This window comes from Sturnira hondurensis, unplaced genomic scaffold (assembly GCF_014824575.4).
Source record: "Sturnira hondurensis isolate 20B ecotype Veracruz unplaced genomic scaffold, ASM1482457v3 Scaffold0006013, whole genome shotgun sequence".
Classification (NCBI taxonomy): Eukaryota; Metazoa; Chordata; class Mammalia; order Chiroptera; family Phyllostomidae; genus Sturnira; species Sturnira hondurensis.
The window spans coordinates 352,805-373,897 of NW_028078644.1; positions in this window are offsets into that span (position 1 = coordinate 352,805).

Genomic DNA, 21,093 nt, shown 5'->3' on the forward strand with positions numbered 1-21,093 from the left:
GGAAGGAAGAAGAGGAGGAGCCCAGGAGGACCTCCCTCCCTTGGCATCTCAGGGGCAGCAAACTCCAGGCTGTGCTGTCTAACGTGAGAACCACCGATTGTGTGTGGCTCCTCACGTTTAAGTTAATTCCAATGAATGAAAATGAAATGAACAAAACAGAAACGGAACGGAAAAACTCAGTCCCCAAGTGGCACTAGCCACATCCGCGTGCCCGACAGCCGCACGTGTTCAGCAGCTGCGGTATCAGTGCCGACGTAGACCAGTTCCATTATTCCAGAAAGTTCTGTGGGAGAGATCTGCAGAGTAGGCTGTGTTCCCTTCCCACTGCCCCCTCCCTAATGTTGGTCACGTGTGCCCGTCCTGTGGGGACAGATGTCACAAAGCCAGCAGACAGCTGGAGCCATGCAATAAGAGTCCTCTGAGAAGGGGAAGTCGCCATTTGGGGGTTTCCTGCGTGGAGGATGCCCCAGGTTTTCTGTTGCTCTGCCGAGAGGGAGGATTTGTTGGTTCCTCCTTTCCCTTTTCTTCTAGGAATGCAGCCACAACAGTCAGTTCAATGAGCACGTGGCTTATTTCTGTGTCCCTGCGGAGGGTGGAGCCTTGAAAGGGGAGATCAACCAAACAAACAAGCAAACAAACGAAAAGAAAAGGCCCGATCAGTCCAGGGTTCACACACCACGAAGGTGTGGGGAAAACATGAAAGGCTGTAGCTGAAAACCAACCAAGCCACACTTCCCACCCCCACCAGGCCAACTGCCAGGACCAGGGTGCCCTGGGAAGCCTCGGGGTGGGGGTGGGGTCACATTGACACCCTCCCCACCAGTGGCCGTGCCCATGAGGAAAAGCCTCGGGGGATTTTCCCCTCAAGGGCACCATTTGGAAGATTATGGGGCGCCCGAGCTCCCACTTCCAGCTGCATCTCCCCTTAGTCTAATGCGCAGCTGTTCTGCTGCCGAGGGCTTTGGGCATTGGTCTTGGATGCTGTAGGCTCCTCCTGCTTGACATCCCACAAGGGAACTGCTCCCTCTTCGACATTCCCAGCCCCTGCTCCCAGCCACTGTCTGATTTGTCCAGAGCAACCCCACCAGCCCCACTGCAAAACATACAATGGGATCCACCCAGGTTTCCCATCCGAAGGGTTTGACTTCCTTCCAACAGAAGCCTTAATAGATTAATTAGATCTTCGCCTCTTGGGGAGTTGGCAAATAAACAATGTTGCATTTATACCAACAATAGGTTTAAAGAACTAGTAGTGATTTATCATCAAAATTACCCACCCTGGGTTTAACACGAAGGGCAATAAGGAGTTAACGTGTGTGCGTGGGGAGTGGGTGGCAGCTATGAAGGTGGATTTATTGCCTCTCTCGCCCTCAGGCCCTCAGATAAAATTTGGCAGAGTGAAAGTCTGAGGGCTTGTTACGCTTCGCCTCGATGCAAGCCCACATTGCTTGTTCTTTCAGAAGCATCATGCTACCCTAGATGACTGAACAGATATTTTTTTCCTAAGTTACAGCCCTCCTTAGCATTTGATCATTGAAAATATTTGTAAGAGGTATTTGTTTTTTGACATCCTGAGGTTCCAGGAAATATTTTTAACAGTGATTTTCCAGGATCTGTTTCCCTGAACTAAGTGGGACATCAGACTCAACAGATCAGCTTCCCTGTGATTGAAAAATAAACTTCCCCATTTCTAAACATAGTTTTGTTTCTGGTGATGAAAAAATACAGATATATAGATGATAGATTTAAAATTCAACCAGCAAGAGGTCCAACCAATACACGGGTTAAACATTCCTTGCCAGGTAGTAATGAATATGAACAAGTGTCTAAAGTTCACAGGAGCGTTTTCTAATGAGAAAGAAATCATATTACAGAGTCTTAAGTGCGTCTCTCTCAGTGATCCCTGAAGCAACATCAGGATGCTTCAAGGCCACTGCAACCCTTGACCGTGCCAGCCTCCGGGTTGCCCTCACCAGGCTCCGTCTTCTTTCACCCACCACCTCCTCTGACACCCTCCCCTCTCCCACGCCTCCAGCTCTCTGCACACACCTCCTTCACCCAGCCTTATTTTCTGACGGCTTAGCATACTCCTACATACTATTTAAAATGCAAACAACAAGTGGGTTCTTTCAAAGTACAAAGCAGATACACCGCAACAAATCGCAGATAATGTAGCAGAGCAAACCAGTTCTGCGGGTTCCAATTTATCTGGGAAGTCCAGCTTCTCTGAGTTCTGAACTGCCAAGTCCCAGATCAGTCGGGTCCCCTCCCCCTCTCCCTCCTCCCTGGCCCTTGAGGAAGCCCTGACAGTTTAACTTGAGCCCATGTATCTCTGCAGACAGCTCTTAGAGTCCCCGAAGGGACTGTGTTACCCTCCCTGTCTCCCATACCCAGAAATCTCTCTCTGGCCAGCTCACCAGACACACGTGGAAGACCCTGGTTCCTGAAAGCCCCACAGACCGTGAGACAGCCTCGCCTCAGAGCCTGCAGAGGAGGCCTGCAGCCTTCCTGGTTGGCAGAAGAGCCTAGTATTTATTTATTTATGTTTGGCCGCAGTGAACTGAAGGATCTGTGCACAGCTCTCAAGCATGGCTCTGAGTCTCAGTGAAGAGGCCTGAGGGCACATTAGCCCCAGTAAGTCAGGGCAGCAAGAGGCTGCCCACCCCCCAGAGTGGAAAAAGGGAGGTGGTGGTCCTACCTAGGGAAGGGTTCTTTTCTTCAGCTGCATGTTTTGAGTGACACGGATGAGCCCGAAGGAAAAGAGAATAATTCCTGCCCAGCATCTACTGTGTACCCATGTAATTTTTTGCATTTAATCCTCACACAAACTGAACGGTAAGATTACTTTCCCCAGGCCTGCCTCTAACCTTGGCAGGGCCAGCAGTACGATCAGAGGTTTATGCACCACATACTTCACGCTTTAATGTTTTAAAGTTAAAAATCAAACTAACAAGCTATTAAATAAAGTATGTGCTAACCTCCTAAATTGATGAATATCTTCATAACGCCATGGGAGGCCAAGTTCAAATACAGAATTCTTAGGCTTATCGGAGCTGAAATGTGGCAATGCAAGGAGAACGGCTCCTTCTTTTCTCAACCTTGACTCTGTCCTCAGCCATCAGTAGAGCATGCCTGTGCGGAGACCCGATGTTTCTGCTCCGTCCACCTCATTCCCTCCCCAACAGCTTCCCTAGGCCTCCATCGGACCTCAGACGGGCAGGGCAGCACATCTGCAAGAGGACAGATTTGGGAGCAGCCCCCACTGACCCCGGAAGTGGGTTCAGGCCGGTATGGACAAAGAATTTCGGGGTCCTGACCTGTGTGATGTGGCTTACCTAGGGAGCATGGGTTCCCAGGGAACAGGTCCCTTTCCCTCAGGCACCCCTCACCCAGGAGGGAGAAACAGAGGCAAAGAAAATGCAGAACAGGACCCTATAGATTAGGGGAACCAGAGAAGGGAGGCTCTTGTCTAAGCCTAAAGATGTCACTGGTTCTATTCGCCTCCTGCGCAAATGAACAGGTCAAATATAGCTGTCCAGTCCCTGGGAAGATGAGTCCACGTGGAAGAGGCTAAGTCCTTCACCCAAGGGGAACAGAAGATCCCATCTTAACCCATGGGCCATGCAGGGTTGACACAGTGGCACCCTGTTCTGAGATCACCTGCTAAATTCAGAGATGAGAAATGGAACCCTGAGAGGTTAGAAGGTTCACGACAGCCACACAGCTAGTAATCGATGGAGCTAGGCTGCGGACACACGTCGGGCTGACCCAAGGTCTTTCTAGACCCCACATACTAACAAGACCCTACTCCTTGAAAGAGCAAAGAGGAGGGTGATGGAGATCGAAGAGAGAAGAGGATGCAGAAAACAGCGGGCTGAATTTTGAGGCTCTGGGATTGGATGCATCTCGGCTTTCCTGCGTGCAGTGCAAACCACAGTCCGCCTCATGGGGCTTCTGAATGTCGGTGCGCCACCCAGGTGCCCCGCTGACCCTGTGCCACTCTCTCGCTGCAGGTGGCTAAACGGCTGGACCTGAAGCACAAGAGTTTTCTGCTTGGGTGCTTATCTCACATTCCCCTAGGTTCTCAACCTGCTGTTTGTAAGTTTTTGCTTTAATAAACTGTGCCCTTCCCTCTCGTCCTCCAAGCTGTCTATCTGCCTGTTCCATGGAAAAAAAGGTGGCCTTGGGTGGACCAGTTCATGAAATTGTCTTCGGACGGGGGGGAATTCACAGAGCACAGTGACACAAGGTATTTTTTTCCTCATTAAATCTAATTATTATAATTATAACTTGTTTATAGATCTCTAATTGGCTTTGCCAGTGAAAGCCAGAATGCATTATTAAGCAAGATTTAGAGAAATAAAGCACCTAAGAACAGACTGGAACTATGGCTATTACATTTATATGGCCCTCGACCATCAAAGCCTTGTCCTTCTTTTATTATCCTTTTAAGGCCAGTGGTTTTCAGCCTTGGCTACACTTGGGAATCACCTGGGGACCTTTAGGAATCACTGGCGAATGGGTCCCATCCCCAGCCTTGGTGATGTGATTGCTCTGGGGACAGGGCTTTTTACAAAACTCCCCGGGGGACTTTACACAGTTTAGGTTGGGAACCACAGTTGCTAAGGGAAAGGCCTACCTTAGCCCCACCTGCGCTGCTTGTAGTGGGTAAAAGCATGGGCAGGTCCCGGAGCCTGCCTACAGCCGCCTTTCCCAAAGCTCCCCTCTGCTGTCCTAGGCCCTGGGAGTACTCTGGTGCCTAGGTTAAACTTTTCCTGCATTCACAGTTTTAAGGAGAGAGGATCTTAGTGTATTTCCTGCACTCATAGCAAGTCAAGCATGGTGAGCCAGGTGGGGCCGATCTCTGGGAAGATAGAGCCTTGGGAGGAAGAGGCAGAGTCCTTGGTCCAAGGGCAATAGACGGTGACGCCACCTTACTGCCTGGGGGTGGTAGGGCTGGTACTGCACTACTCTCATTCTCAGGCCAGCTGCCCGCGCCCAGCCCCTCTGGGCTCCACGGGCTCTGGGCAGGCTCCCGTGTCACATTCTCGTGCTCCAAGAACCACGGAAGAAAGTTAGGAGGGGCTGAGGAGGAGGCGCTAAAGGCTTCAGAGCTCAGGCCCCTGCCCCGCCCCCTTCCTGAGTCCACCCAGGAGCCCCGGTCACTTGGTTTGCCTCTGGCTCATTTGCCCGCGACCTGAGGACAGTCACCCACCACAGTCTCTCAAGTTCAGCCCCTGCAGCTGCAGAGAAGTTGTACAACGAGTTCCGCAGGCGATCTGGCCTGTGGGTCTGGGACCGTGAGGCTGGGCTGGGCCCTCTCTGGGCCCTTTCACATTGCCTTTCTTCAGAGACTCAGTGTGACCTAGTGGTCAGCCACTGGTCAGCCACTGGTCAGCCACAGATCTAAAGACTCCTGACCACACTCTCGGTCAGCCAGAACAACCACCTGAGCTCGGCGCCTGACCCCAGCTGGGCCGAAGCCTGGGAGGAAAAGGCCTGCATTGTTTTATTATGACATCAGGCACAGCTTGCCCAGTGGTGAAGGGAAGTCCTCAAATGCCTTTAATATTTCTGACAGTCTTGGCGGGTTATTTTCCACTCTTCACCAGGGCACAAAAAACGATTGTCTCTGAAAACTCTCAGGCTCCCTCTAGCGCGTAGGATTTATTGGGCATTAATAGGCATTAATAGATTGGGCATTTATTGCTCATTAACTTGAGCACCAAAATTTTGAAGGACCTAAGGAAATAATTAGAAATTTGGGCTGAGATTTACAAATTATGATAGAGCAGCAACATTTATGGAAGCCAGAATGAACCTAAATAGAGAAGTAGAAAAATAATCAGGATACATTACGGTATACAACTTAGAAATTTGGTGTTTATGAAAGATGTTTTAACGATATGGGGAAATGCTCACGATACAATCATGTTAATGCAATTACACGTCTATACACTGGGGTAGGAGCGTATATACATGTATATACACATATATACACGCATATACACTGCAGCGTGAAAAACACGGGGTGGGCAGGGGTGAAAAGGCGGAGCACAGAGGATTTTTAGGGCAGTGGAAATGCTCTGTGTGACAGCACAGTGACAGACACATGTCCCCACACATTTGTCCCAACCGGCAGAATGGACAACATCCAGAGGGAACCCTAACATGAACTAGGGACTTAGTGTGATCACAGCGTGTCAGTGTAGGTTCATCAGCTGTAACAGATGCACCCCTCTGGTGGGGATGTTGGTAATGGGGGAGGCCATGCGTGTGGGGGGAGTGGTTGTCTTTTTCCTAAAAGTTCTGGAAATAGATAGTGGCGATGGTTATGCAGCATTTCAATGTATTTAATGCCACTGAGTTGTATACTTAAAAGTGGTTAAAATGGTAAACTTTATGTTGTTTATATTTTAGCACACACCAAAAATAAAAATAATAAACCCTTAAAAACATATGCAATGCCACCTGGCTGGTGTAGCTCAGTGGATTGAGCGTGGGCCTGCGAACCACGATTGTGGTTCGATTCCCAGTCAGGGCACATGCCTGGGTTGCAGGCCAATTCCCAGCAGGGGACGCACGAAAGGCAACCATACATTGATATTTCTCTCCTCCCTCCCCCTCTAAAGATAAATAAATAAATAAAATCTTTTAAAAAAATAAAAAAACTCCCCTATCTCTTAAAAAAAAAACATATGCAATGCATGCTCTGAAAATGTTGGGAAGAAAAGCCTCCAAACATGAGCTATCTTTGGGAGTGAGAATATAGATGATTTTTATGTTTTTCTTTAGCCTTATCTGAAAGGCCCACACTAAGCATGTAGAAAAATGTAATTAGACTATAGTATCTACAAGCTGGAGAAAGATGCTTTATCACTCAGGGTCTGCACAGAGAACAGAGGTGGCGCACGCCAATTGGAACAGTCTGAGGAGGTGTACTGACAAAGGCGTGGGGTGTAGGGGCGCCCGGGATGCTGTAGGATTTGGGGTGTAGCAACAACAGACCTGTCACCATCGCTGGGCTGAGTGAAGAGGCTAGCAAGGTGACAGAACTGATAAGGAGCAAGACTTGTGCAGAGCAGGCCACACCGGGAGGAGCAGGGACCCTCAGCTGGAGCAGCAGCCCATCAAAGGTGACCTCTCTGTCACTCCCCTCCCTTCTCTATCTCCTGCTGGGGACCCCTGCTGGACGGTATCCCAAGGACAGGAAGCCGCAGCGCAGGGAGCCCTCACTCCGCACCGCGAGGCTCAGCGCGGAGTGCAGAGGGTGGAGAGTGGTCCGGAGAGACCATCTAGAAGCAGAATTCTTAAAAGAATGTTCAAAAGCTTGAAGAATTTATTGATTCAGAGTCGAGATGGATCTTAGGGGGTTTCTAGTCCAACTACCTCTCTCCCATTTGGGAATGCCTCTTTATCAAGTCCCGGGAAGACGGCAGTCCGACCTTTGCAGAGATGACCTGTAGGCACGGGCATCTGGGGAGTCCTGCCCCTTGGTGGACAGAAATGACTATCAGAGAGTTGTCTGTGAGGAAGCAGAACGATGCTGCAGAAAGCGCAGAGACAGGACACCGGGATTCAAACCCCTGCTCCTTGGTCAATCTGTATTTATCTTGGTCTGATTATCACCTATAAAACAGGAGCAATAAAGTCTATCTGACATACTGGTGTGAGGATTAAGAGATGATACATGGTAAGGAACTTAACAGCTAGCTCATGGGAAGCACTCCATGGATGCTGAAATCTGGTCCTGAAATCTGTTTCCTGGAAACCCATCGCCCTGGGTCCCCTAGTGACCCAGAGCACCTCCCCATCATGACTGCCCTTCACAGGAACACCCCCTGGATATTTTCTCTGCTTCGGGCTAAGCTTTTCTATTCCCTTTGATCATTGTTGTTTTTTCAGACACTTTATCCTCCTCCAAACAAGGACCTGCCTTATTCTTAGATGACCCATCTCCATGGCCAAGAGTGGACTGGTACGGAGAAGGTACTGGGCCCATGCTGGCCAATTAGGTCCCTGCCCTGGGATTTTCAAACTGGCACTGAATCAAGTCAGATCCTCTCTCCCGGTAGGAGCTGAGGGATGTGAGGTATGGGACAAGTCGGCAGCCATGTGTCCTGCTGGGTGGTGGAAATGCGCTGTGCAAGACAGACAGTGAGGGTGACCCGAGGGAGGCAGAGGGGTGGAGGGTGAGGGATGGCCGGCAGCTTTCAGGCAGCCGGGTGCAGTTGTCCCCAGAGCCCAGTGCTTTCCCCGTCCCTCCAGCGGCTTGTCCCTTAATCCTTCTTGAACTCTGTAAACAAATCAAGTCCTTTTGTCCAAACCAGTGTGCAGTTCGCAACGGGTTTCTGAGAGTTCTGGGTGAGAGAATCACCTTGGCCACCTCTGAAAGCTCAGAGCATGGACTTTAGAGTTCAAGAGGCCTGGGTTTGAATTCCGCATCAACCATTTGCCAGCTTCGGGGCCTGTAGCAAATTTCACAGTCACTCAGAACCCTTTTTAGGTTCCCCTGTAAAATCGGCATAGCGTTCGGTACCTCGTGACTTTACTGTGAGGGATAAGAAAGAAACAGGTATACAAAGCCCAGTTCTGTACCTGGCACACGGTAGAGTCACCCCACTGGCAACAGCAAAGCAAATTTTATCTTTATTTTACTGACTTTGTGGTTAATTCAGACATTTAGAGACACTGTCACAAATTTCCTTTTCCCATCCCAAGCCTGCACTGCCTTTTCTGAGCCTAACTGTGGGATTTTAAGAATTCCCCTACTCACTTTCCCCTTTGTCAATTCCAGAGAAATTGTTTAGCAGGAATGTTGACATTTTTGAAAGGACAGATGCTCCTCTGTGCCCCTGGGAAGCTTCTGACTTGTGATGTTTTCAGAGATTCATGACCAGGGCAACGGAAGCAGGCAACGTTGAAAGAAGTCTTTCTCCTCTGTGGACTGTAAATTCTTGGGCCTTTGCCCAGAAATGACTTTCCAGAATAATTGTCCTAGAAAGCTCCTTACAGACCGCCTGTCTGCTGAGTTGCCGCCCACTGGAGTCAATTCACAGTTCCTATCATCTGTCTACAGTGATGCCCACTCTCCACGTAAAGCCCTTGGCTTAGAGTCAGAAGATCCTAGGCTCAGTTTCTAGCTCTAGAAGTTTCGAGTAAGTATGTACTTGAGGTGTTGAAACATCGGGAGGAGTGATTCATTCACTTGTAATTCATTCAACAGGCATTTAATGAGCGCATTTCACGTCTCAGGCCCTGCAGGGGCTGACGCTGGAGTTATAAGACAAACACCTGGCATTGGTCTCAGATGGATTATATTCTAATGGAAGAGATCAGTAACATATTGCTATAATTTAATGGATATAATTCTATCATTAATGGTGGTGTCTGCGATAACCACCCGCCAAATTCAGCGGGTCATCATGAAAAAAGTTTGTTTTTCTGCTTATGCAAAGTCCAGTGTAGATCAGGAAGCCCTCTTTCTTCTTGAAGCCACAACATGTGGGACACGTTGTCACAGTGAGGTCAAGAGATATGGAGGAGGAATGTCGGCTCTTAACTGCCTTGGCCCAGAAGTAACTCATGTCACTTCCACTTGTAGTCCATGGCCTAGGACCAGTCACCTGGCCACCCCAGGGCGAACAGAGGGAGCTGGGAGACTCAGGAAGCTCATAGATACTGCTGTGCATTGACTGTCTGTGCCCCCGCAGGCCATGCTATGCCAGCAGTGAGCAAGGGGTGGCGCATTAACGATGACTCTCTGGACTCTAGTAACAGAAACTGGCTTGAGTTAGCATGAACGAAAAAAGAACTTGACTATAAGAACTGAAAGGATTTGGTCTCTTTGAGAATCAAATGGCAGAAATGCAACTGAGCAGTAGGCAGCGATTATAATCAGGAAAGGCAAAGGCACTGGGATCTGTCTCTGGACTCGGGAGCACTTGGTGAGAAGGAAAGGAAGCTTTTGCCTTCACTGACCATCCAGCGGTGTGCTTTTCGGGGAGGATCCCCGATGAGGGATATGTAATCCGCATGGGAGAGAGGGAAGGAGGGAGGAAATGCATTCCCATGGAGTTGATGTCTGCCCTGAAATTATCTATTTTTTTAAAAATATTTTTTACTATTGCAAAATTGCCCTGAGGTTCAAAGGCTAAAAATAAGTTTGACAGGTGAAGACAAAGAACAAGGTCATTCCAGGCCCGTGTTCTTGGCTAAGTAGAAAACCATCTGGATTCAGAATGAAGAGTTCGGGGAGGCAGAGAGAAGACCGGGTATGCATGGAATGAGACCACGTGGGTTGGCCCTGACCTGTTTCAAGGGAAGTGGAACTCTGGGTGTTAGACCATGGGAAGAAAGCAGCTGGGGCCCCAAGCTCAACTGCAGAGAGAAAAGGGTGCCAGCAAGCAGTCGGGAGGCACCGGGACAGCTTTAGTTCCCTAGTGTTCTCTACAGCCCAGGTGTGTCCCACAGGGAGGCCTCAGCTGGCCCGGGGCAGACGGTCCCAGACCACAAGCATGGTAGAGTGCTTTCTTCCAACTCCCAGGCCCACAAAAAAGCCTCAGGGGCTTAAAGGGCCTGACAGCTCAGTTTCCTGCCGCAGTCTGCTCTGAGGACGCCCACAGCTCTGACCCTCACACATGCTGAGAGACACAGGGCAAGAGGCATTGTCTGCTCGGTATAATGCTATCCAAAATGGTAGCCATGAGCCTCCAGGGGCTTCTTAAATTAAATTACACTTAAATAAAAACTTCTTCCTGCGAGCCACACAATCGAGGTTCGATTCCCAGTCAATGCACACGCCTGGGTTGCAGGCCAGTTCCCAGCAGGGGACTCACGAGAGGCAACCATACATTGATATTTCTCTCCTTCCTCCCCCTCTAAAGATAAATAAATAAAATAATAAAAAAACCCACTTCTGGCCCTCAGTCACACTAGTCACATTTCAGGTGCTCTGTAGTCCCTTGGGTCCAGTGGCTACCACGTTAGAGAGTGGAGACAGACTATCTCCATCATACCAGGAAGTTCTATCAGGCAGAGTTGCCTTAGAATGTGAACTTCAAGTGTGTGTAAGTCTTGTTCTTTGTGGTAGCTACAGGCCCTGTGACAGTGCCAAGCACGTAGAGCACGTGTTCAATAAAAACGTGGAATGAATGAATGAATTGTTGCACAAGTCGCCATGGACAGAGGAGGAAAGGGAGACTGGGAGAGATGTAACTTCCCTGGTCCAGCAAACATGTGACAGAGCTGCGAGTCCTACCCAGTCCTCCCACCCCCAAGCGCCAGCCCTGCGCAGCCCTTGCCTGCAGGTAGCTGCCTTGGCTTGCACCCAACCTCTGACAGCAGGCAGTGGTCCTCTGCTGTCACCGTAGTGACCTCCCGCTAGCTGATAGGAAAGCCACTTAAAAAAATGGCTGATGAATGCTTCTTGAACCTTTGGCTAAGATTAAGTGTTAAAAATGGCTCATGATTTCTTTTTTTTCCCAAGGTAAAGGGAATAGAAAATGTGGGAAATAAAAGAAAGTAAAAAGTTATTCAGTTTTTTCTAACACTAAAGCCAGCTCAGTGAACATCTGGGGATGTTTCCTCCCAATCTCTTTTCAACACAGACCTGTTTGAGGTGTCCACGGGGTTGTGTCATCTGCTTTTGGAAAGCTAGGCAGTTATTAAGGCCAGAACGTTCCCTGCTTGCTTCTCCCAGACTTGCCTTGAAACCTCTGGGCCCATTTCTTTGGCTGTCAGCATAGTCCTGAATTCACTCATTTCCCCTCCGTGAAGTGGGCCCCAATGGTGATGTGGTAGAGCTGAAGGCAGGGGCTAGTAGGGTATTAAAACTGGATGGCTGGAACCCTGGCTGGGCTGCTCAGTTGGTTGGAGCGTCGTCTTGTACATCAAAAGGCTGTGGGATTGATTCCCAGTCACGGCACATACTTAGGTTGCAGGTTCAGTCCCCAATCAGGATGCATACAGAAGGCAACCGATCAGCGTTTCTCTACATTCCCCCCTTCTTGTTTCTCTGAAATCAATAAACATATCCTTGGGTGAGGGTTGAAAAACAAAACTGGGTGGTTGGGGATGGAGATTTCCCACCTGCCCATGAGGGGAGGCCAGTCACAGGCTCTGTTTTGAGGTTTTTTTCAGGGACGTGAAAATGAGCTGCCTGCCTAAAACATGCCAGGAGTCACCAGGGCTGCCCCTCTGGGAAACTCGCCCCTGACTCTGGGCCATGTCATGTCGTGTGATGGGGTCTGAGCTCATCACTTGACTGGATGGGGATTCCTGGTGATGAACTCAGTGTTAAAACTTGCCCAGAACTGGTCAACCTTGGGAGATCCGAGGACCCCTGACTCCGTGGGATAGGGACACTTCCATGGTCAAGGTTGCAGGTGTCCAGAGAAACCTGGTGAAGAAGGGCTTACAAAGCATTTCTAAACCCATGGGAGCAAAGAAACCCACACAGTCAGCAACTGCAGCACACAAAAGACTTAGTACTCCAAGAACTCGAGGTAATAAAACGATTTGAAGGAAACCTTAAACCAAACAGGTTTACAATTTTTGAAGCAATAAACAAAGGAACGGATGCTTTAAGCTTTATAGCCAGAGCAGAACAGTGTGAGAAAAGAACAGGCAGGTTTGAAAAGGGACTATGCAGAAATTCCAGGGAAGATATAAGTATTGAAATAAAGCGAGTCCTTGAATCCAGAGATGTGAAGAAAGAACGCGGATGGCCTTTTCAAGGGTGTTTTGTTGATAAACGTTGTTAACCGTCCCTCGACGCCATGCACTGTTTCAGGACTTTCGAATACACTAGCTCCTTTCAAACACAGAGGAGGAGGAGATTCTGTCCACACCAGGAAGGCAAGGAGTATTCCAATAAACTCGCAGACCGACCACCGCGCGGAGACAGTCAAGGAATAATAATGAAACTGTACACGTTATTATGTGCAAAATAAAGCAGTTTCCATTTACATCCAGGATTATCCCACTGAATCCTCATTCATCCTCAGAACAACCCCTTAAGGCAAGTGTGATTCTCACTTGCATTTGTGGTTAAGGGACTGTGCTTACGGCCACTAGGAAATTCCCTGATGTTCACAGTCACCCAGCACTGTAGTAGGGATTTCAACGGAGATACGTTGAGTCCACAACCCAATCTCTTAACGACAGTGCTAAGGTGTTCATTTTGACTTTCATCTTATGTGTTATTTACTCTGGAAGAGGCAAGGCAGTCACTGATTCAAAGGGTACCGGAAGGTCTAGAGTGACACATCCGCCTCCCACCTGGGTCCCGCCAGGGGTGGGAGTAACTCAGGGCCTGAGTAACCATCTGGTGCTGAGCCTACAGGAGCGAGTGTCTATAGATGCAGTTACATGCAAGTCTATCTACGTGGGTGGATATTCTTTTCTCCCTTTTTATCCAGTTGGAAGTGTTCTTTACACGTTGTTCTTATTTTGCTGTTTTCATTTAAGACTCTATCTTGGAGAGCCTTCTGGATTGGTATAGAATAATAAAGAGAATTCACTATGACTAATAATATAGAGAACAATAATAAAATAATAAAGGCTTTCCTCATTGTTGTTTATGACTGTAGGACATTCCATTGTAGGTCTGTATTGAGGTTTACTTACCTGGACCTCTATGCCGGGCCCCCGGGCTTTTTCTGGTCTCTGCCATTACGGTGCTGTAGTGACTAACGGGAGGTATGTGAGGACTCTGTTCCTGAAGGTCGAACTGTTTGGTCAAGGTCATGTGCATTTGTGATGTTAGGTTGTACTATAAAGCAGTCGCTTCCTTAAACACAGCAAACATAGTATTATATTTCAGACGTGAGGCAGTTCATGGAACCATAATGCATAAACCTGGAGGCACTCTCTGTTAACTTACGGGCATACTCTTCTGAGCCCTTTTTTCTACATGCAGACCTCTATGCACATGTACACGTACACACTTGGAGAGCACACTATTTACCTACATTTTTATTGTTTTCTTAACACTCATATTACCACATGATCATTTAACTTTTATTTAAATATTCTTTACAAATGCGTTTCATGATGGTGTATCACTCCGTATGACCGTATCATCATTTACTTGACCCGTATCCTCCATACTGGACACTTAGGTTGCTTCCCATTTTTTTCATTTTTTACAGACCTCTGCAGGGAATGTTGCTGCATGTAAATCATGGTTCTCATTTCTGTTTGATCTCCCAGTCCATTTTTACTCTAATCATCAGAATCAATGATGGAAGTAGAAGGTTCTCCTGGTCATGTTTTATTCCAGTCACTGGAATCAGTGATGAGACGGAGAGGTTAGGGTGAGGAATATCAACATTTTACAAGTTGTTAACATACACTGTTAATACGTACGTAATAGGCACCGCCCTCTGGGAAGGTGGAGCCCTGCATGTCCTCACACCCTCATCTCTCTACTCCCTTCCCAGCACTCGTCTTATCAGGAAACAGCAAACCCAGCAAAGGTGGCATCTGCTGCTTTGTTCTTATGACTGTACATGTAACGTTTCTTTATTATACACCAAAGGCAAAACTTAAAAGAGACCCAAGAACCCATAATCTCCCAGTTTTGGTCTAATCACTATTAACATGTTGTTGACTTTCTTCCCAGGCTCTCCTCTATTTAAATATTTTCCATAAAATTGTCATTATCTCCAAAAACATGACTTTTATTCTTGCCAAGTTTAAGCTAAAAATGTCATCTCTTATTTGAATTTGTCATATTGGTTGCCAATATTTTTTCCTCAGTTTTCTGATTGCCTTCTTGTTGTTTATGGTGGTCTGAATTTTTACGTGATCAGATCTAGAAAACGTTTCCTTTTATCTCCCCAAGCCCCATAAAAATGCGTGTCATGGGGACAAGGGTGTTTAGTAAAATAAGAGGGAAGAGTGTCAGGGAGAGCAGAATCCTATCTGAGATCGGCCGTGTAAACAGTATTGACCTATGTTCACTCAACAGGCATTCGTCGACATCCACTCATCACTGTGCACGTGTGTGTCTGTGGGGACACAGAGATGAACCACCCGTGATTCTCTCTCCAGAAGTGAGATAAGTGGGTGTAACCAGTGATTCTAACACGAGAGAGGGTAGGTGTTCCGAGCCATCAGAGGAGGCCAGAGGAGGAAATGTTGTTTCCGTTCAGGAGGGAGGAGGCAAGGATGGCTTCCTGGAGAAGAGGGCTTTTGAGCTGGACCCACCTGGGCGGCTGGGAAGTCATGGAGCACAGGGATGTGAGGAAACAAGACGCTGCGGGAACTGGTGAAGGTAGGAATTGTAGTATTCCTGACCGAAAGGGAGCAAGAAAATCCAGTGGGGCCCTCAGGCAAACAAACAAAAACGAAAACAGAAAAATCCCTCATCCTTAGAGTGATTGGTAAGTATAGGCTGTCCCCAGCTCACAAAGAAAAAGTTGTATTAAAATAGGCCATCATCATCGGAAAATTTGGAATTCCAAACCGACTTATCAACTTAATCCATGCCACATTGGCTACCTTAACTAGTAGAATGCCTTTTGATGGCGACTTAAATCAAAATGGAAACAGACTGAAAGGTTTTCTATCTTTTTAAAAGACCAGTCCTTGAGATAATACAGTTAAACATTTATTATTATTTTTTTCATTACCATTCAGCCTCCTTATACCCTACTTTCCACAGCCCCTGCCGCAATCACCATACTCTTGTCCATGTCCATGAGATTTTTTCTTTTTTGCGTGATCCCTCCACCCCTAGCCTCCTCCCGCATGGCTGCTATCCTGCTCTCCATCTATGAGTCTGTCTCTATTTTGCTTGTTAGTTCGGTTTATTCATGAGATTCCACATATGAGTGAAATCACGAAGTTGAAGGGCTCACCCTAACCAAATGTCAAACTATAATATAAGGCCATAGTAATCAAAACAGCATGGAACTGAACACATAGAAACAAACACATAGATCAATGGAACAGCATAGAGGCCCAGAAATAAACCCACACCTTTATAGTCAATTAATATTTGACAGAGGAAGCAAGCACATCTAATGGGCTAAAGAAAGTTTATTCAGTACATGGTGTTGGGAAAATTGGACAGACGTGTAGAAAAATGAAACTAGACCACTTTCTTACACCACACAGAATAATAAATGCAAAATGGATTAAAGACTTTAATGTTAGACCCGAAACCATAAAAATACTAGAAGAAAACATAGGCAGTAAATTCTCTGACATTGCTCGTAGCAATATTTTATCTGCTGTATCTCCCCAGGCAAGGGAAACAAAAGAAAAAACAAACAAATGGGACTATGTCAAATGAAAAAGTTTTTGCGCAGCAAAGGAAAGCATCAACAAAATAAAAGGACAACCCGCAGAATGGAAGGACATATCACCAATACGTATGATAAGGGGTTAATGTCCAAAATTTATAGAGAACTTACACATCTACAAAGCTCAACCCCAATAAAACAAACAATCCAATTAAAAATGAGCAAAGGAGATAATACAGTTCTAATTTAAATAAGTCGAGGCATGAACTCAGAGTCTTTTGTGACTCTGAGGGAGACCTCTGGACACTCACCAGGCATTTATGAAATGAGACCAGCATGTCAAGTGCTTTGGCCAATAATAGGTTCATTATGGGGTGTGGCAAAATGTCAGGGCCATTTAGAGTTTACTCAGAACAACTCTTTTATCTAATTTCTTTCTTTTTTTATTTTTAGAGAGAGGGGAAGGGAAGGAGAGAGGGAGAAAAACATCAATGTGTGGTTGCCTCTCACATGGCCCCCACTGGGGACTGGGCCCGCAACCCAGGCATATGCTTTGACTGGGAATCAAAGCGTGACCCTTTGGTTCGCAGCCCACAATCAATCCACTGAGCTACACCAGCCAGGGCTCAGAACAACTCTTTCTTTCTCTGGGAAATGCTCTTGTCTCTCACTTCTGAGTCCAGTGGTCCAGTTCTGTGGGGGGTGGGCCTGTTACTTACTGACCAACCCCTTGGACATAGTGATTGGTCCCAGCGGTGAGCACTTAACTGAGGTGGGCCAATCAGAATGCTCGCTTGAGCAACAGAGAATGGGAGTGGAGGGAGCGAACCTTTCTGACTTTGGAGCTGTGAGGGAGAGCAATTTATCTACCAAGTCCATTTGAAGACACCCAATATAATAAAGGACTAGAGAATCAGAAACAAAAGAAGCCAAGGAACCAATCCTTCCATCAAGCTGCCCTACTTCTTGAAGTCATCCTTCTGTTGACTTCTGCTGCATCCTTGAAGCACCCCACCTCCCTGACCAGGAGTTCCCTTTTGGGGTTTAATCCAACCTGAGTTGGGTTCCTGTCACTTGCGATCAAAAGAATTCTGACTCTGATTCTTACATCTAATTTCATTGCCAAGTTTAATGTTTTTCACTCCTTCAATACATGTGCACTAGTAGCAGTAGTTCAGCCTTTAAAAATTATGCAAGTAGCGTATGTTCAAGACAGCAACTTAGACTACACCAATAAGAAAAAAGGAAAGGGTCTCCACCGACAACTTCATGCCCAGAGACAGACACTCCTCACACACGGGCATGTCCCACCACCTCCCTGACGATTTGCCATCATCTACGTATCTATCTGGGATCTAATCTCTGTTTTTCTCCCCCACTCCTCTCTGTCTGTCTGTCTATCTATCTATCTATCTATCTATCTATCTATCTATCCATCCTGGTACTAGCCAACACAGCACTTATGCACCATGAATGGTCTAATTTTCCACGTAACAACTCAATCTTCACAGCAAACCTATGAGGTAGATATTATTACCCCCAGTTTACAGACGAGAAAACTGAAGCTCAGAAAAGCACAGAAAGGTCAGAGAACATAGGCTCAGGGAGGTTACGCATCTTTCCCAAGGACGTACAACCAGTACGTGGGGAGGAGCTGGGATCCGAACCCAGGCTCTTTGGCTCCATGATCTGTATTCCTGGCCACCACCGTATACTGGCTTCATCTAACATGAGAGTCACATACGAGTACTATTTTATAATCTGAGTTTTTTCCTTACTGAAACATCGTGGATTCTATGTGTGGATGTCTACAGGCCCTGCCTCAACTTTCAGAGCCACACAGTAACCTTGGTGTGTAACACAAACCCATAAAACATCATCGAGACAGACTCTGATGAGCACTGACATTGTTCCCAAATGTTCACTGTCACAAAAGTACGTCACTGTACAACATATTAAAGCACTGTCTTGATATTAAGACACAAAACCCTTAAATTATTCCTATTGGTCAGATTCCCAGAAGTGGAGTTTTGGGTGGGCGGGTTTACAGATGTTATGGCTTTGATGCCTGTCACCACCTACCCCTCAGCTCTCCTCCCTAGGGACTGATGACATTCTGAGTTGTTTGCTTGCAATTCTAAAGATGGAGATGAAATTCACATAGGATTCACCCAGTCAAAGTGTGCAATTCAGTGGTGTTTAGAACAGCGACAACCCTGACCGACCATCACCACTCTCTAAGTTCAGAACATTTTCAGTGCCTTCCAAAGGAATCCCGGGCTCATTCGCAGTCACTCCCCATTCCCCTCCCTCCAAGCCCCCCCCCCCTGCCCCCGGCAACTTTCTGAGCTACGTCCCATCTCTATGGATTTGCCTTTTCTGGAGGATTCATGTAAATGGAATGATAAAATAGGTAACCTTTTTTGCCTCCTTCGTTCAGTTAGCGTTTTTTCAAGGTTCACCCATGTTGTAACACGGACGAGCACCTCATTCCTTTTTATGGCCAAACAATATTCCATGCTATGAATGGGCCGCCTTTCGTTCATCCATTCATTGCTCAGCGGGTGACCATTAGGTGGCTTCCACTTTCGGGCCACTATGTAGAATCCTGCTGTGAATACCTTTTTTAGTTCTTGATGGTGAGAATTCCTAATAGCTTTTTTGTCATCGAGGACAATCTGGACTTGGTACAGGAAACAAGGGACTGCTGAAGGACTGTAACTTTCACATTTATTCCAGAATGTATTTTTCTAGGCATTTCTCGGTTGTCCCCGTTTCAAGTTTCTGAGTTTTTGTGGTTAGTTTATAAATAGCATGTCTTTTGTTTGAAAACTTGACTTACTGGCTTTGATTACTATCAAGCCTGTTCTCATTTACAAACTTCCTGCCTTTGCCAGGTAGGTCTCTCACAACCAAAACCCTGCATCTGGCCTCCGTGAAATCTAAGGGCCAAGTTCCTAGCTGGAGCCCCAAAGGCCTAGGTCACAATGACCTCACACTCTGGACAGAGTCCAGACAGCATCCCCTTGTGGGCAATGTCAGGTACTTCTGTTGTGTCTTGCTGTGTTCATATATATTTTTAAATAGTTCATCTAATATTCTCCCCTTTACAGTTCTACAATATGCTCACCGTTGTCATAGAAAATTTAGTCCATACGGTACAGGCAAAGGAGGTAGGATCGTGACTGACTAAAAAAAGATTTGATATCCAGGATTTGCTATGAGCTGTAACTGATAGGAGTTCTGGTTGACCCTTTTTGGGAAGGGTGAACAGACTTAGTTGCACAGGGGATGGTTGTTCTATGTTAGGCAGCAACACTGCTGTGTTTTAGAAGTATGGGGAGGATATTAGGTTGCAACATTAATGGACTGCCGGGGACAGTTGTTTGGTCACTCCGCCTTTAAATTTGGAAACACTTCTACTGCATGAGGCAGAGATCACCTCCCACATTTCCCATTACAGACACTGAAAATGCCACACGTTTGCTTTTCCAGCCTCCTTTGCAGCTAGGTGAGGGCACATGGGCTAGGGCTCTGCCAATAAGAAGCATCTGCCCCAGAGGTCAGAGCTGCCAGGCAGCAGGGACCGTGTAGATACATTTTGGTGAGGGTAGCAGCTGCAGGGCCAGCTGTATCCAGCATCCAGGGCAGGATGGGCCTCAGTGGTGCCAGCTGTTCATGTGCCATGCTCTGTGCTTCAGGGCAGTGGCAATGGAGTCTACAGGAATTGGCTCTGAGATGTGATCTTAACATTGTTACCAACCACACGTTAGAGGCACTGCCATGCCTGCCTGAAGTGCTCCCATTGTTTTGTGGAGCATTGCCTCCCTTTATTCACAGTTGTCTGCTTGGCATTAGAGGGGTGAAAGTTAAAGACTCTAAAACAAGCCCTGGCTGGTGTGGCTCAGTGGTTGAGCACCAGACTGCAAAGCAAAAGGGTCGCAGGTTCGATTCTCAGTCTAGAGAATCTGTGATTCCCAGACTAGAGCACATGCCTGCATTGTAGGCCAGGTCCCTGGTGGGGGGCGTGTGAGAAGCAACCACACATTGATGTTTCTCTCCCTCTCTTTCTTTCTCCCTCCCCATCTCTAAAAAATAAAATAAAATCTTTAAAAAAAGACTGCAAGGCATGAGACTTAATTTCAGCAAATGTTTATTCAATCAGAATCTTGGGCTTTGCCACTGGGTGGGAAGACAGCAGAAGCTATGAACCCATTTTTCAAAGAACAGGTGAGAAACGGATGGAGTTTCAGGTGGGGCCAAGGTTTTCAGCTTAGGTCAGAAACCCATCAACCACTGACGAGTTTTCTATGGGTCAGTGGGGCAATGCAAAAGATAACTCAGTGGTTTCTGTGGCCTATGTGCGGAGGCGTGGTCAGTAGTACCACTGCGTGCAAGGAACACTGCAGATGTGTCTGTGACAGAGATGACACTGCCACCTATGGAGGAACAGGGATGCTGAACATGTGAGGCTGCCCAGAAGCCACCTGGCTGAGGGACGGGATGCATAACCCAGGGCCTGGGTTGGGGTGGGTATATCCCCTCCTGCCCCCAGATAGGGAGGAGGAGGGTTGTTCCTCCACGCTGGAGGGGGCCAGTGTAAAGCTGAACACTACTAAAGAAAATCACACACAGTGCCTGTGCCACGACCACCAACCAGCAGAGGCCACCAACGGGACCAAGGCTGGGCACCTCTCCACAGGCCCAGCATGCTGACCCCCCTTGCCTGTGGGGCTGCAGGGAAGCGCGAAGCCTCTGAGAGCTCTGGCAGAGCAGGGTGGGGAAGGAAGTCCAGAGAGAACTGGACCTCTAACTACTATTATGATTACAATACAAATTT